The sequence below is a fragment of the Lynx canadensis genome, chromosome B3 (assembly GCF_007474595.2).
Source record: "Lynx canadensis isolate LIC74 chromosome B3, mLynCan4.pri.v2, whole genome shotgun sequence".
Classification (NCBI taxonomy): Eukaryota; Metazoa; Chordata; class Mammalia; order Carnivora; family Felidae; genus Lynx; species Lynx canadensis.
In genome coordinates this window covers 110822082-110838351 of record NC_044308.2, presented here as the reverse complement: position 1 = coordinate 110838351, position 16270 = coordinate 110822082, and the positions used below count along the sequence as shown (strand labels likewise).

At 49.2% G+C, this 16270-nt stretch overlaps 1 long non-coding RNA gene across 2 annotated transcripts; it reads left to right on the top strand.

The window, feature by feature from the left end:
• The first annotated feature begins 415 nt into the window (after nucleotides 1-415).
• Nucleotides 416-13818, top strand: LOC115516562. 2 transcript variants are annotated; one of them, XR_003969580.1, is made up of 4 exons: nucleotides 416-540; nucleotides 1053-1102; nucleotides 2607-3029; nucleotides 8660-10121. It is a non-coding gene; the product is annotated as an uncharacterized LOC115516562 (long non-coding RNA). The 2 variants fall into 2 exon arrangements; XR_003969579.1 differs by lacking the exon at nucleotides 8660-10121 and adding an exon at nucleotides 13380-13818 and having other exon boundaries at nucleotides 418-540.
• Nucleotides 13819-16270: the final 2452 nt, after the last annotated feature.

Below are 16270 nucleotides of genomic sequence, written 5' to 3'. Positions count from 1 at the left end.
ATTCTATCAGATTGCAAGAACCTTTGGTAGGCAGGACCCAGCTCTGTATTTTCTCGGAGAACACTGAATGAAGTTCAACGTAACACAATGCCCTTACAAGACAGTGATTCAGAGCCTTGTGGCCCCCAGGCTTCCTGAAATGAATAAAATGGAAGGTCTGTAACTCACTCTGAGAGGGCAAAGGCCTGGGGGTTGGGTAGGGGAGGGAGAACTGAAATCCCTGTCCTGAAGTTCTTTATTAATTGCTTCTTTCCCCAAGTCTAAACCCCGTATTGTCAGAAAAAAATCTGACATCAGAAAGGGGAAGAAGGTGTGGGGGAAGGGAGAGGAAGACTACCCCCCCCCCCCCGCCCCTACCTTCAGGCTCCCAGCCACTGCTGTGAAGAGCTCTTGAAGGAAATGAGCTGTTTGTTTGAGTTTGTGTCTGCAACAGAAACATTTGCCAATCACTTGTGGTTTTTCAAGAACCTGGGAGCTGCTTGCGAACCATTTCTGGAGATCCACTTATGTTCACCTTCGTTATCGGCAGATAAAGGAGCTGTAAGTCAGCATTTACGACACCTGAGACCAGAGAGCTGGCACTAAGATATCAGCCTTTAAGGGTCTAGGGGTTGATTTACACACTGTCCTTTCTTGGATTTTCTGCCTTTGTGCCAGACGTTTTTCTATTTGCACCATCACCTGTAAGATGGATGAGGTATAAACATGGAACAGTCAAGCTTTCCCCAGCTTAATGCTAAAGTGAAAGATTTTCTGGGGTGGGTTCAGAAACTATTAGCTGAAATGGTGTTGTGAGTTGTCTGTGTACTTCTTTATCTGTGTTAATATCCCATAGGACTGTCTGCTTCTAGCTGAGATTTTCAGACCTGGGCATTTATAAGAATCATCTGGGAACTTTCTGACGCAGGACTGAAGCCACCCCTAGGAATCTGCATTTTAATAGCAAGTGATTCAGATGTATAGACCACATGTGGGAAAAGTGATCTGAATTCTACCTTTTGTCTTTTCCCCTCCTGGCCCTTCCTCTTCCTCCCCTCCTTCCCCAAACCCAGGACTTGAAATAGAAGAAACCCTGCAAATCCAATGCTCCAAAGATAAAAAGGTATGACTCTTAAGACCTCACGATGTTGGAACAAATCAGGCTATGACATGTAATCAGATGAAAGAGTTCCACCTTGATTCATGTGAAATGCTTCATCCTCAACACCTCGGTGACAAGTGGGGCGGGGTGCACCTACGAAGTACGATACTGTAATGCTCGGAAAACAAATTAATGAGAGCTTAATTAGGAGGTAATTGCCCAGTTACTTGCAGATGGAAGCAGTTCTTCCTAACTGTAATTTTGGTTGTTGATGTTTTCCTTCTAGACAGGGGCCTGTCGGTAGACTCAGCCCTGGCTTCTCCATCTTGCCCAAAGAGTACAGAGCAGTTGTTCCCAGAAACCAGTGGGGCCCAGGTCAGCATACTCTTTCTTTGGCTTCTGTGCCAGCCCCTGCAGGAAACATGGGTTGGTTATAACCAGATTAGGGCAACTGGGACCCAGTCCCCTCTATTTTCCTAAGTCACCAGCATCTCCCCCAGGAGAAATGAGGAACTGATCCAGGGGTGGAAGGAATAATCGTTCCTCCACACGAACAGTGACCAGGCTCACAGAGCCCACGCAGTCCTATCTTATGCGTGGCTGCCAGCCCCCCCACCCCCACCCCATGGAAACCTCGCCTACCTTCACAGGCGGTGCTTTGTGGAGACCACCCTGGCTCGCTGTCCTCTTCACCCTCCTGCTACATGACTGCACTCTTCTCAGCCCGAGAGGGTTGTCAGGGCTTCTTCCAGTCCTGAAAACCTTGGATTCTGTCATCCTAAGGAATCCCAAACTGGATCATTCAGCGACTAGCTCTCTTTCCTCTTCACCTCCAAGCTTGATTGACTAGGGAGAAAAATCTGGCTTCCTACCCCCTGACTCCATAATCCAAATACCCTTACCTGAGGCCTGTGGTTGTCCTCAGCCTGCTAGGAAGATTAGGGGGGTAGCATTGTGCCAGGAGCAGTGCCAAGTGCTCCGTGAGTATTCTCATTCCATCCTCCCAACCATCCTTTGAGGCAATAGTTCTCTCCCATTTTACAGGTGAGAACATTAAGTGTCAGGTCAAGTCACATGCCCCAGGTTATGTAGCTCTTAGCAGCAGACCCAGGACAGGTTCCCAGGCCCCTCTGCAGCCGAAACTTGTACAACCAAAATACCTTACCTGGCTCCCAAGGAGCAATCAGACTCCAACAGATGGGAGCAACTTGAGTAAATTAAACCCAAGGAAAGAAACGTCCCCTCCCTGCTCTTCTGAACCAAACTGCTATGAATTGCCTCGCAACTGACTGGAAAGCCTGCTAGGCTCACAAGTAAATTACAGACCTGTTCCAGGGGCTGGTGTATCGAGTGATTGGGAGAAAAGGAGGAATGTGTTCAAGGTCATAAGATGGTGGGGGGCAGGGGGAGCAAAAGTCTCTAAATACTGGTGACCTCTCAAGCTAGCTGGCTCTGAAAGGTAAGGCAGGACCTGGCAAGCACAGACTCTGTAGTCCTAATCATGGCTCTGCCGCCTATCCCCCAGGAATAGAACTCAGAGAACACCCTGTCCTGCCTGCCCCTGGAGAGACAGGAAGCAAAGCTGCGGTTTACCAAGTCCTGCTGGAGGGAGTAGAGAGTCGGCTTCCTCCTGGGCTCAGAGACTCCTGCAGAACTATTTCCAGAACTTTCCTCAGCCCAGCTGCCTGCATGCTACCAGTCCTCACAGTGGAATTTGCTGTTCCTATGACAACACTCCTGCTGGCTCCCTCCCCCAGCTCACCTACATCCCTATGACCTCATGGAAAGGCACATTCTCGGGCATCCAGACCAGATAAGGAGGGTTTTGCAGTCTCTCTGGAAGCATGGTGGTTAAGAGCACATGTTTTGGAGTCAACATACCTGAATACTGCTGTTTGGTCAAGCCATTTAATCTCTCATTGTCTCAGTTTCCTCATCTGAAAACGGGGTGAGTAGTAATACCTATCTCATAGGGTGTTTTCCAGGAATAAGTGAGAAAACATTTGTAAGGAACACATGGTTCCTAGTCCACAGAAAGAGGTTGCTTATAATGTTATTTGTATTTTTGCTTCTAAGTGTTAGGTTCCCAAGCCCCACCTCAGCATCCTAGTTTCCCTAATGCCATTTCAAGTCAAAGAATCTTACAACTGGAAGAGACCCTAGGGGTGCCTGCGTGACTCAGTCGGTTGAGCCTCTGACTCTTGATTTCAGCTCAGGTCATGATCCCAGGGTTATGGGATCAAGTCCCATGTCAGCTTCCATGCTCAACATGGAGCCTGCTTGGGATTCTCTCTCTTTCTTCCTCTGCCCCTCTCCCCCTTCCCCCCACTCACGCACTCTCTCTCTCTCTCTCTCTCTCTCTCAATCTCTCTCTAAAATAAAATTTTAAAAAAGAAAGAGACCCTAGAAGTCACCTAAGTATTTTTTCTTTATGCAATTTTCATATATATCTCTAAGAATGAAATAAAATCAGTAAAGAACTTAGCACCTGCCCGGGATATGTTTAATAAGTGTTAGGGTGTGCGATAGTTAAGGTTATAGGTCAACTTGACTGGATCATATGATGCCCAGACATCTGGTTAAACATTATTTCTGGGTGTGTCTATGATGAGAGTGTTTCCAGAAGAGACTAGCATTTGAATGGGTCAACTGAGTAGAGTGGATTGTGGATTAGGTGGGTATCCTTCAATTCACTGAGGGCTTGCACAGAACACAGAAATGAAGAAAGGTTGAATTTGCTCTCTGCCTGACTGTGTGAATTGGGACACTGATCTTCTCCTGACCGCGGCACTCCTGGTTCTCGGGGGCACCTGGGTGGCTCAGTTGGGTAAGCATCTCACTTCAACTCAGGTCATGATCTCACGGCTCGTGAGTTTGAGCCCCATGTCAGGCTCTGTGCTGACAGCTCAGAGCCTGGAGTCTGCTTCAGATTCTGTGTCTCCCTCTCTCTCTGCCCCTCCCCCACTCATGCTCTGTCTCTGTCTCTCTCAAAAATAAACAAACATTTTTAAAAAATCTTTTTTAAAGAGAAGAGCCAGAAAACAATTAGAGAATAGTCGAGGGCCTAACTGTGTGGTATCTTCTGTGTTCTTAGATGGGACTATTACCACAGCTGAACAGAGGAAAGAGATTCTCTCCCTTTTTACAAATGACCCAGAAGAGACATATTCAAATAGTGTTGGCTTTTAAAGAATAAGGATATGTGCTTATGTTGAAGATCGTCTCATCACTCAAAAAGCCTTTAAATTACTTTAATGCCTTCAGTATTGGCAAATACTGGGCCTCAAATGTTGGGGTAGGATGTTTGGGAAATAGCCAAATGCCATTCAAACTCAAGTCTGGTGGAAAATGTAATCTCTAGTTGCATTAAAATGGAGCTATGACAGAATGAGGAATGACAGTGGGGTGAGGACACTAGTTTCTTCCATGTGGCCCCTGAGCCAATTCTGAAGGCATTTCCAGAGAGGACTCAATTCCGCATGTGCCCTTCCTCACCTGCACCCACCCTCTGGGTCTGCTCTCCTCCCCCAGGAGAGAGAAGTTGAGAGAAGTCTGAGGCACAGAGTCACTTCTATTCTCCACTAGCCCATATGTCCTAGGGACCCTTCCCTGGGAGGTCTCAGCCATTAAGCAAAGATCTACATTCTCACTTCCTCCTCCTTTCCCTCCATCCTCCCTCCCTGATGTGAGGAGACCGCAGAACTTACTACGGGGATGCACCCCCGACCCCCCGGCACACGAGTGGATGTTTATTTCCCACTGAGAAGAGCTGCACACAGACCTGACTCCTATAGCTCCCACACTTGTTCCCACAAGTTTCTAATCCACATTCATGGCAGTTCTGTTAATGTGCCAGGCATTATGTTGGCTCCTGTCAAGGACATAAAAGCATCAGACCCCATCTCTGACCTCAACCAGGTGGGAGAGGGGATAAACTGCAGACGTTTAACAGTAAGATCTTTAAAATGCCATTGTAGACAATGGAAGCAGACACGGTATAAGTTCGCTATTTTTTTGATTTTAATTCTACACGGCACTAAAAGCCAGAGAGCAGAGAACTTATGCATGCTAGAGGCTAGAATAATGAGGAAAGACTTCTTGGAGGAGGAGGCTTCTAACTAGAGTCTTGAGAGACAGAGAGGATTTCGCGGGGCTGAAGAGGAGAGGAAATATGAGGAGCAGAAGACAGTGCTGGGAAGACAAACCTATGGTCAGGATTGGTCTGTGTGTGACGCTGGCACATCTCGGGTGAGCCATCTCGGGTGCACTGGTATTGCAGCCTGGTCATTCTTTTCAGGTGTCTTGGCCAAGACCTGAACTTGATCATCAGGCAGAGACTTCTTCCTCCCAGATATTCAGACCTAATGACTCTGTATTAGTAAGAATTCTTTTGGTTGCAAGTGACAGAGACTCAACACTAACTTAAGTAGAAGGGGCTTTGTCTCTTAGAACTAAAAAATCCAGGGATGGAAGTATGTTAGCTTGCAAGATCGTCAGGGCACAGCTGCCTCTAGGGGCTCTGATATTATTTTACGGCTCTGTTTTCTCTCCCTTTTTCTACTCTTACTAAGAACCACTTTATAGGCTGGCTCTCATGGCAAGGCAGGGAAATGGCTGTCCAGGGCCTGAGATTCACATTCTCTGAGGTTATCAACCCCAGTGGAAAGAGTAGAAGTTTCCCTCCTATTCCCTCTTGATACCCCCTTGTTGGGATACCTGACCAAAGAGGTAAAAGAGGTTCACTGACAGAGTCCCAAAGTTGGCTGTCCTGTGGGGAATACCTGTGCTGTTTGGGGTGCCCCCAAAAGGCTGAAAGGACAGTATGGGGGAGAAGGCAAGGCTGTGCTACATTGTTCTGGAAAACCCCGTTCCCTGTTATGGACTTCACAGGTAGAGACATGTCCCCACTTCTTCCCATCCGTAACAGCTAGATTCTTTTCATAGGAAAACAAATGGTTAATTGCTGGGAAGGCTTGTGTAGGGACAACAGGTATCTATCACAGGACACTGCAGCAGGGTTAGTAACTGGATAAACATCCAAAGGGATGTAGGTGTTTCAGGAGCGGGGTCTAGCTCAGAAGACTGGGTTACGCTGGTATGCCCTTATACCATGGAAAATTCAAGAAACGGATTTGGTGATGAGCAGAACAGAATCCTTGCTGCAGGCCAGAACTCACTTAAAGGGCTTGGGTGGCAGCTTCAGGACCGTAGGACTGTAGAGTAGAGCAAGGACACAGTAGGTGTCATACTCAGGAAGAGCAAAATCTCAGAGCCTAAGGCTGCCCTGGACTCAACATTGGGTGGGAATTGAAGGCGTTTCTATACTGCTCATTCTCTGCTTTTGAATTCTCAGTAGGCAGCATGCTCTGGAGGCCCCAGGATAAGGGAGCAGCAGCTACCAGTCACTCCGGATCAGAATCATAGAGGAAGAAAGCGAGAGGAGACCTAGGGCAGTGCTGTCCAAAAGACCTTTCTGTATTCATGGAAGTGTTCTGTATCTGCAGTTCCCATTATGGGAGCCACATAGGGCTACTGAGCACTTACGGTGTGGCTAGTGCAACTGAGAAATTGAATTTTTGATTTTATTTAATTGCAATGAGTTTACATTTCTATGGCCACCTCTGGCTAGTGGCTATGGGCTAGATACTAAGTCTTAGAGAACATCCTTCCTCCATGTACCTCCAGGGCTTGGAAGGGAAAAAGGCAGGATAACTTGGAATGGAACATCCCAGTGAACGATCTACGTCAGGAAAGGCAGATGGCGCAGAATTGGGAAATGAGGAAGACCCCTGGTGTCAGCCTCCTTCCTAGACACAGACATCAGTTGCCTGAACTCTGGCAACTGTCACCTAGCCTCTCCCCCTGAGAGCCACTGCCTCTGAAAAGAACCTCATAAAAGGTCATCTGAGGCTACCAGGTGGCTCCAAAGCCACAATCCAGTGAGGAAGGAAATAACTTCCACACCTCGCAATAGACCCATAGGGAACACCCTCCCCCCATGATATGGGAGACCCCATATCCCACGACTCTTCCCCCACTATGGAAAGTATCTCATGCTATGCCTGAGGACCCCATTAATGGTCAGGTCCCTAAGGGTTTTCAGTTCCACATGTGTTGACTGAATACTTTGCAGATCATCAGAGGAAAAGCTGAACTTAAATAATTTCCTGTCCAAGAACAATCTGTCACCTAACACAGTAGGAAACCATCCAAGCTAGCCAGCAGAGTGACATGGCCCCACCCACAGCCTCCAGCCTAGAAAGGGATCTGGGCTAGCAGGACAGTCAGGGACTAGTGAAAGAGTCCTGATAACCCAGAAGAGACCTAAATGAGCCCTGCAAATTAACAGCAAGGCACAGGCCCAAGACCAAAAGGAGAAAATGAGCTGGTGGGAAAGGCAGACAGTTAATCAGGTGGAGACTTGTCTTCCCACTGAACTCAGATCACAGCTTTGCCCAGCTACCAGAAGCCAGGCCAGGGCCCTGGGTAGATTCAGGCAGGGCTGCATGAGCACCAGCAGAGGTGGATGGATGGCAAAGTGGACTACATGCCAGGCTTATGCCAAGTTGGCTCCTTTCTGTGCACTTTCCATGCTATTCCATGACTCTGCTTCACACTTCCTCCAGCTTACAGACCATCCCCAGAAGTCAGACCTTGACCAACTCCCCAGCTGTCAGGAGGGTGAAGGCAGGAAGCCCTGGGCTTGCTCTGGCCCAGGAGGGACTTGAAACAAATTCTGGGCCTTTTCTGGCCATAGTTTCCGCATCTATTTGGGGTGTCCTTTTTTAAAATATAAATTAAGCTTGCATGCATATTCATTGCAACATTATTTGCAATACCCAAGAGGTGGAAACAACTCAACTGTTCATCCATAGAAAAATGGATAAAGAAAATGTGGTCTAAAAACAAAAAAAAAAACAAAAAACAAAAAAAAAGAAAGAAAAGAAAATGTGGTCTATATACACAATGGAGTATTATTCAACCTCTAAAGAAGGAAATCATGTTACGTGATACAATGTGGATGGACCTTGAAGACATTATGCCAAGTGAAATGAGACAAATGTTGCATGCTTCCATTTATATGCGGTATCTAAAGTTAAGTGAAATTCATAGATACAGAAAGTAGCATGGTGGTTGCCGGGGGCTGTGGGGCGGGAGACATAAGGAGTGGTTCGATGATTATAGAGTTAGTTCTGCAAGACGAAAAAGCTCTAGGGATTTGTTGCACAAATCTAACCAATTCACAAATGTGAATATGGTTAACACTGCTGGACGGTACATTAACAGTAGTTAAGATGGTAAATTTAGTCACGTGTTTTTAAGCTGAAATCAAGGGTCAGACGCTCAACCAACGGAGCCACGCAGGCACCCCTATCGTTGTAACTTTAAACAGCGTGCTTAAAGCTCGCTTGGTTTTTGGCTGGGTCCATGTTCCGCAGTCTCCTTGCTCAGTGAAACGCGTTCATCACCTGGCTTTCCACAGAGATGTCCCCTTCGGACCCCAACTTCTGCCAGCTGTATTTCTACATTTATATTGTTGCGGTTGATAGCATTTAATTCCATCTTTCTCTTTCACAGTCGATTGATTCCAGAAGTTGAAAACTAACCCACCACGCTTACATAATTGTGACTCTGTGGGTATGGTTATCTCAGTGTGGCAACGCTACATTACGCACCCCGTGGGTCCACAGTCACAACGGAGAGGACCTTCGAAAAGGCGCGGAGGACAGCTGGTTGGGAAGGTGTTTGGTGCATAGGAGGGCGCGGAACATGATGGGTTCCCACACTTGAGCAAATGTGTCATTTTTTGCGGATTCCTCACAGTTAAAACAACAATCAAATAAGGGCAGAGATCATGGAGCCCACCATCCTAAAGGAACTAGACTGTTGCCAAAATGGGAAGGTCCCCTGTGATCCACCCAAATAAAATCTTCCCACCAGCCAGCCTGCACGACCTCTATAATTAGCAATTCGCTCCTTTGCATTAAGCAAAGCCCTCAACGTGGTGTCATCTAATATGCAAATATTTCTGGGAGGGCTGCCACACTAAGTGGCTGACAGCTAGGTGCCATCCAGTCTTATCAGATAGCCGCTTTCCTGTGTGTCCGGAAGGGCGAGCCCGAGTTGGCTCTGATAAGCAGGGCCCCAAGCAGATGCTGTGGCCTGAGCCCGCCCTCCCTAGAAACCGGAGTGGGTGACGGCTGAGCTCCCCTCACGTTATAGCTCCCACTCTCACCGGTGACCCAAGCAGCTCTCCCAGGCCTGGGAGGCTGGTGTCAGGTAGCAGTGGAGGAACCTGAGGTACCACCGTGGCTCCAGCTGTTCCACCTCCCAACCCAGGCCTGGGCCTCCACCTGCCCCGAGCCAGTGAGGGAAAGGAGGGGACAGATAGAAAGATAACCAGGGAAGAAGGCTGAGGCTCCCGGGTGGCTCCAGGGAAAACCTGAAGGGGTGTTGGAAAAGAAGTCAAGGGGAGGCCCTGCCCGTCTCAAAATTCTGGGGTTGGCCTAAACTGAGGAACGCTCTTTCCACGCCCTGTTTTTCCGTCCTAGCTGGCGCAAGAATGATTTGCTTTGTGTCTGACTCCACCATATGCTGCAAGCTCCCTGAGGGCAGGGCCTGCCCCGTCTTGTCTCCACATGTCTTATCCCCAGCACACTACGCAGCGGGTTGTGTGTGTGCCCAGCCAACGTGTGCTGATGGAATGGAGCATGAGCCCTATGCTCTTTGGTTTGCAAATGCCCTTCTCCCCAGCAGATCTAGAACTTATTTTTCACTGTCCTTGTGCATCCGGGCAGTGTTAGCTCGTTACATGTGGGTTGAATCCATTTGAAACGTTAAGAATTAAAAAGTAAGGATTGCCTCTTTGGCCAGTGCAAGGGTCTTCTGGGTTGCTTTATGGCGTGCATGTAGCATAGTTTATCAGACTTCTTGCAGCCCAACGTTGCCTATTAAGAGAAGGAGTGACCCACCTGCCAGGAAAAGTGGCTTTTTGGTGTCCATTTGACAGTATTTACAATATTCTTAAAAAAAAAAAAAATTTAGGGGTGGCTGGGTGGCTTGGTCTGTTGAGCGTCCGACTTCGGCTCAGGTCATGATCTCTCCGTCCGTGAGTTTGAGCCCCGCGTCAGGCTCTGGGCTGACAGCTCGGAGCCTGGAGCCTGTTTCAGATTCTGTGTCTCCCTCTCTCTCTGCCCCTCCCCTGTTCATGCTCTGTCTCTCTCTGTCTCAAAAATAAAAATTAAAAAAAAAATTTTTTTTAATTTTAATGTTTATTTATTTATTAATTTATTTTTGAGAGAGAGAAAGAGACAGAGAGACAGAGACAGAGCACAATTGGGGAAGGACAGAGAGAGAGAGAGAGAGAGAGAGAGAGAGAGAGGGAGAGAGAGAGAGAGGGAGACACAGAATCCAAAACAGGCTCCAGGCTCCGAGCTGTCAGCACAGAGCCTGACGTGGGGCTTGAACTCACAGGCCAGGAGTTGAAGCCGGACCCTCAACTGACCGAGCCACCCAGGTGCCCCAACAGTATTTACAGTACTAATGGATATCCCTCAGACCTGTGGGAAATGATGTCTATAGAAGATTTTTCACTGCAGCTTTGTTTGAAATAGCAAAAGACTGGAAACAACCTAAATGTCCCATCCATTGAGATGTAGTTAGGAGATGTTGGTACTTCCATATGGTGGAATCTGATGCAGCCATAAAACAGAGAGGAAGCCCTTTATGTACTGATATGAAACACTCTCCAAGATATATTGTCAAAACTGAGGGAAGTAAGACTCAGAACAGTGTTTGTGGAAGAAAGGAAGAAAAAATAATATGTGCATGCATGGTTACTCATTATATAAAAATGTTTCTGGAAAGAAACATAAGAACCTGGTAACATCGGTTGTGGGAAAGAAGGCGGGGGGGGGGGGGGTTGGGGACCCGGTAGAAGGGAAACATCACTGCGTACCCTTTTCTGCCTTTTGAATTTTAAATCATGTAACTGTAACTTATTTGTAAATGTAAATACAATTACACTTTTATTTTTTAAATTATTTATTTTATTTATTTATTTGAGAGAGAGAAAGAGAGTACAAGTTGGGGAGGGCCAGAGAGAGAGGGCCGGGGGGGAATCCCAAGCAGGCTCCGCACCGTGCAGAGCTGGACTCAGGGCTTGAACCCATGAACAGTGAGATCATGACCCGAGCCGAAACCAAGACTTGAACCCTTAACCGAGTGAGCCACCCAGGCACTCCTACAAGTACATTTTTGAATAAATAATAACAAATGCCTCTTGTATGTCAGGCTATATCTTTCAAATCCATTTTGTAGTTTTAGCACAACTCTGTGAAAGACATAACATAATCCCCATTTTCCAAGTGAGACAGTTGAGACTTGGAGAAATAAAGCACGTACCTCAGTTCCCACAGACATAAAATAGGGGAGCTGGGATTTAACAGGAAATTCAGGCCGGCTTCTAGCCCCTGTGCTTCCGTCTCGGGGCCCAACTGATTCCTGTCTAGTTTTCCTTCTCCCAGCAATGGGTGCTTTATCCCAGGGGGGCCATTTGTAAGCCCACTAAAGAGCCGACTCAAGGAAGGCCCTGCTTAGGCACAGCAGAGTCCTAAACAGGGAGGTTCTGGGAGCTTGTATGAGGCTGTGTGTGTGTGTGTGTGTGTGTGTGTGTGTAAGAGACTATTATGGGTGTATGTGGGCATGTGTGAATGTGTGCACATCCGTGAGCGTGCAAGCCTTGTGTAAGTGTGTGAGCATGTGACTGTGTTGACTTGTAAAGTGTGTGTGTGAACGTGTGAACATGTGTGTGAGTGACTGTGGAAAGCGTGTGGTTGTGTGTGAGTGTGACTGTGTGAACAGTTATGAGTGTGTAAAGAGCGTGTGGTTGTATGTGAATGTGTGTACGTGAGACCGTGTAAAGTCACATGTGTATGAGTGATTGTACAGAGGCCCGGGAGGCGTGATGGGGGGGAAACCAGTCACTGAGGCGGGCGGAAAGCTGAGGGGACCGTTGAATGGGAGCCTCTGTGGGGAGCGGGAGGGGAAGGCAGGGCAGGGGCTGGGCCAGTCTGGGTGGAGCTGAGGGGAGAGGCTGGGAGAGAAGGCCCCACGGCAGCCGGCCAGATGGCTACAGGAGCTACCACGCCCCGGGGGGCTGCAAGTCTCCACTGCACTCCTCAAGCCAGGGACCCAGGAAGCAACATCCCTACCCCAACATTCCATCTGGGCCCACCTAACCGGGTGAGACCCAGCAGGGACAGTCACTAAGCGGGTGGGATAACTTGGGTGCAGCTGGAGGTACAGCTGAGAGAGTCCATGCACGTCGCAGCTGGCAAGCTGCTTCCCTCTGCCCTCCATGCCCCGTAAGTTGTCACTCCCGCGCCCAAAGCTAGAGCTGCAGAGACAGACAGGCCCCCTGCCTCCACCCTGGTCAGACTGCAGGGAGGGCAGGAGGCCGGGGAGGGGAGGAGAGGGGAGAGGGGGATGAGTCTGGGAAGGGTGGAGGGACTGGAGGGAAAGGGGGATGTTCTAAGAACAGGTTTGGTGTCGGGGCGCCTGGGTGGCGCAGTCGGCTAAGCGTCCGACTTCAGCCAGGTCACGATCTCACGGTCCGGGAGTTCGAGCCCCGCGTCGGGCTCTGGGCTGATGGCTCAGAGCCTGGAGCCTGTTTCCGATTCTGTGTCTCCCTCTCTCTCTGCCCCTCCCCCGTTCATGCTCTGTCTCTCTCTGTCCCAAAAATAAATAAACGTTGAAAAAAAAAAAAATTAAAAAAAAAAAAAAAAAAAAAAGAACAGGTTTGGTGTGGCTATGTGCAAACTGCGGTGCCCTGAGGGCTGAGTGATTGCACTGCTGGCTGCTTCCTCCCCATCCCGCCGGAGCACCTGGCACCCTCCATGCCTTGGCTTGGCCAGATGTGCCAGACTGACTGCATTGGGTCCAGATGTTGATGTGGCAGTCCAGCCTCTATCCTGACCATTGCTGCCACTGTGTGTGTGTGTGTGTGTGTGTGTGTGTGTGTGTGTGTGTGTGTATACACTATGTGAGCAAGTGAAAGGGCTCCTGACAAGAGATTTTCTTGCCCCTGGAGCTGAGGGAAACATCATCTCCTCTTGATGGTCTTAAAAAAGCCTGGGTCTCCAGGGAAGGGCACTGTTATGGGCTGAATTTTGCCCCCCAAAAGATGTTGCAGTCCTAACCCTCAGTACCTGTCAATGTGACTTCATTTGGAAATAAGATCTTGGCAGACGTAATCCAACACAACTGGTATGCTAACAACGGGGAAATTTGGTTACAGACACCGACACGCGCACAGGAGGACACCACGTGAAGATCTGGCAGAGACAGGATGATGCATCTACAAGCCAAGGAGCCCTAAAGATTGCCAGCAAACTACCAGAAACTAGGCAAGAGGCATGGAACAGACTCTCCCTCACAGCCCTCAAAAGGAACCAGCCCTATCAACATCTTGATCTCAGACTCCTAGCCTCCAGAAGCAGGAGACAATAAATGTCTGTTGTTCTGGGCCACCCAGTTTTGGGTGCTCTGTTACGGCAGGCCTGGGAAACTAAGACGGTCACAGGAACACGATGACCAAGCACGTGTACTTAACCTGAGACCCGCGTTTGACTTCCAGCTGTGGCGTTTACTAGTTTTGTCCCTTTGGTCAAGACAACTGAGGGGCACCTGGGTGGCTCAGTTGGTTAAGCAGTTGACTTCATCTCAGGTCAGGATCTCGAGGTTCATGAGTTTGAGCCCCACGTCAGGCTCTGTGCTGACAGCTCAGAGCCTGGAGCCCGCTTCAGATTCTGCGTCTCTCCCTCTCTCTGCCCCTCCCCCACTCATGCTCTGTCTCTCTCTCAAAAATAAGTAAACATTAAAAAAAAAAAAAAAGACAGTCGAGTCCTCTGAGCCTTCATTTCTTACACTTAACACGGGCCTGGCAGGAGCACAGCCCTCCTAGAGCTGTCATGAGGTTCGGGTTTGGCCCAGTGCTTGGCACCTGCCAGGGCTATTATTGCAATTAAGAACACACTTGTTGTTCAGGGTCTCTGTCAAAATTCCTGAGGACAAAATTTTCTCCAACCTGCACAGAAAGTCCAAACATGAGAAGCCAGAAAAGGAAAACAGTAGAGAAAGTCATATTTGGGGAGAGCCTATTGTACCAGGCACGGTGTCGTGTGCTTTCCAGAAAACTCTAACTTTGAGCACTCGAAGACTTGGAAGTGTGAGACGTGGGTCTGGGGAAGGGCCCACAGGAGGCGACGGAGGAGGACGGGACATATCTGACATGGAGGCAAGGCAGGAGCCTCAAGAGGAAGGAACTCTCAGGCCCTGAGCTCCCCTCACCCTCTCCCCACCCAGGCTCGGGTGACCCGCTGGAGTGGGGAGGCACAGGGTGGGGGACGTGCAGACCACAGACATCACTCCAGCAGAGCCCCAGTCACCCAACCGCAATAATGCGCCTTTCTGCCCTGCTGGAGACAGAGGGTATTGTGTGCACCGGCTGCAGCCTGAGATGCACCCTCAGAAAGGGGGGATTGTCTCGGGCAACCTCCATGGCCTGGGGCTGCCGCCCTGCACGTCACAACAAACCCAGAGCAGGCAAAGGGACGGCCACTCTCCCGGGACAGGGCGCCTTTGAGACTCCAAGCTTCAAGACCCCATGGAGCCAGGGCAGACAAGGAAAGCAAGAGGTCTGGGACAAACTGGATCATTCAGAGCTGAGGGACCATTTTGAAGGCTCCCAGGGGGAGCCTCACAAAACCTACATTCAGAACATGTGTTGGGAGGGGCGCCTGGGTGGCTCGGTCGGTTAAGCGTCCGACTTCGGCTCAGGTCATGATCTCACGGTCCGTGAGTTCGAGCCCCGCATCAGGCTCTGTGCTGACAGCTCAGAGACTGGAGCCTGTTTCAGATTCTGTGTGTCCATCTCTCTCTGACCCTCCCCTGTTCATGCTGTCTCTCCCTGTCTCAAAAATAAAATAAACGTTAAAAAAAAAAATTAAAAAAAAAAAAAGAACACGTGTTGGGAAAATCAACGGTTAAGAGCAGGGGATGTGGGGTCAGAGAGTCTGTGTTCAAATCCCGACTGGCACATTTCCTGGCTAAGTGACACAAGGCAAAGCAAAAGCAAAATTATGGATGAGACAGTAGCTCCCCTCACCCCCTAGACAGGGGGCTTGTGAGCATTCAGTAAATGGAAATCTGGTACTTTGATAGGCACTCAAGAATGATTAGCTATTATGAGGATTATTAATCTATATGGTCTCAAGTGAAATTAAAAATGCAAAATGCGGGGCGCCTGGGTGGCGCAGTCGGTTAAGCATCCGACTTCAGCCAGGTCACAATCTCGCGGTCCGTGAGTTCGAGCCCCGCGTCAGGCTCTGGGCTGATGGCTCAGAGCCTGGAGCCTGCTTCCGATTCTGTGTCTCCCTCTCTCTCTGCCCCTCCCCCGTTCATGCTCTGTCTCTCTCTGTCCCAAAAATAAATAAACGTTGAAAAAAAAAAATTTAAAAAAAAAAATGCAAAATGCTTAGCACAAAGCCTAGTACCTAATAGTTGTTTAATAAATGTTCCATGCTCTGCGTCCCTGACTCCTGTCTGAGAAGTCCCAGCTTTCTGCAGCTAGCAAGGCAGCCTCTTGAGAGGTGTCCCTTCTCCAGGTGCGAAAGGTGATCAGTGAACCTGCCCAGAACCCCCGTAGGCAAATTACCCGGTTTGGGGGCCAGGCCCAGCCAGCCTGCAGGGAGCTTCTGTTTTGCAGGAGGGAGCTGGTAGCCAAGTCAGGCTTCTCCTTTGCCTGCCTCTGCTTTGCCTCCCCATGAATTTACATCCTGTGTTCTTCCTGAGCCTCAACCCGGCCCAGTTCTCGGGAGATTATCTTTCCTCTACCTCACATCCAGGCGTCTGGAAGAGCCAACACCCTCACCCCGGTCAGCGGCCAGATGAGCTTCCAAAGGTTCAGGCCAGCCAGGCACGGCCCTCCCTGCCTCACTGCTCAGGACCCTGCAGGAATCGGGAGGGAATGTGCCTCCTGGGCCCATGCCCAGTCCTGACTGAGGCCAGGCTGAGGGCCTCTCCTCATCCCTCCCCCACAGACACACAGGGCTTTATAGTCAGATTATGCCATGGAAACTATGTTCATGGCCTGCCCCGTTCACATGGCCTCCGCAGAAAAAATAACAG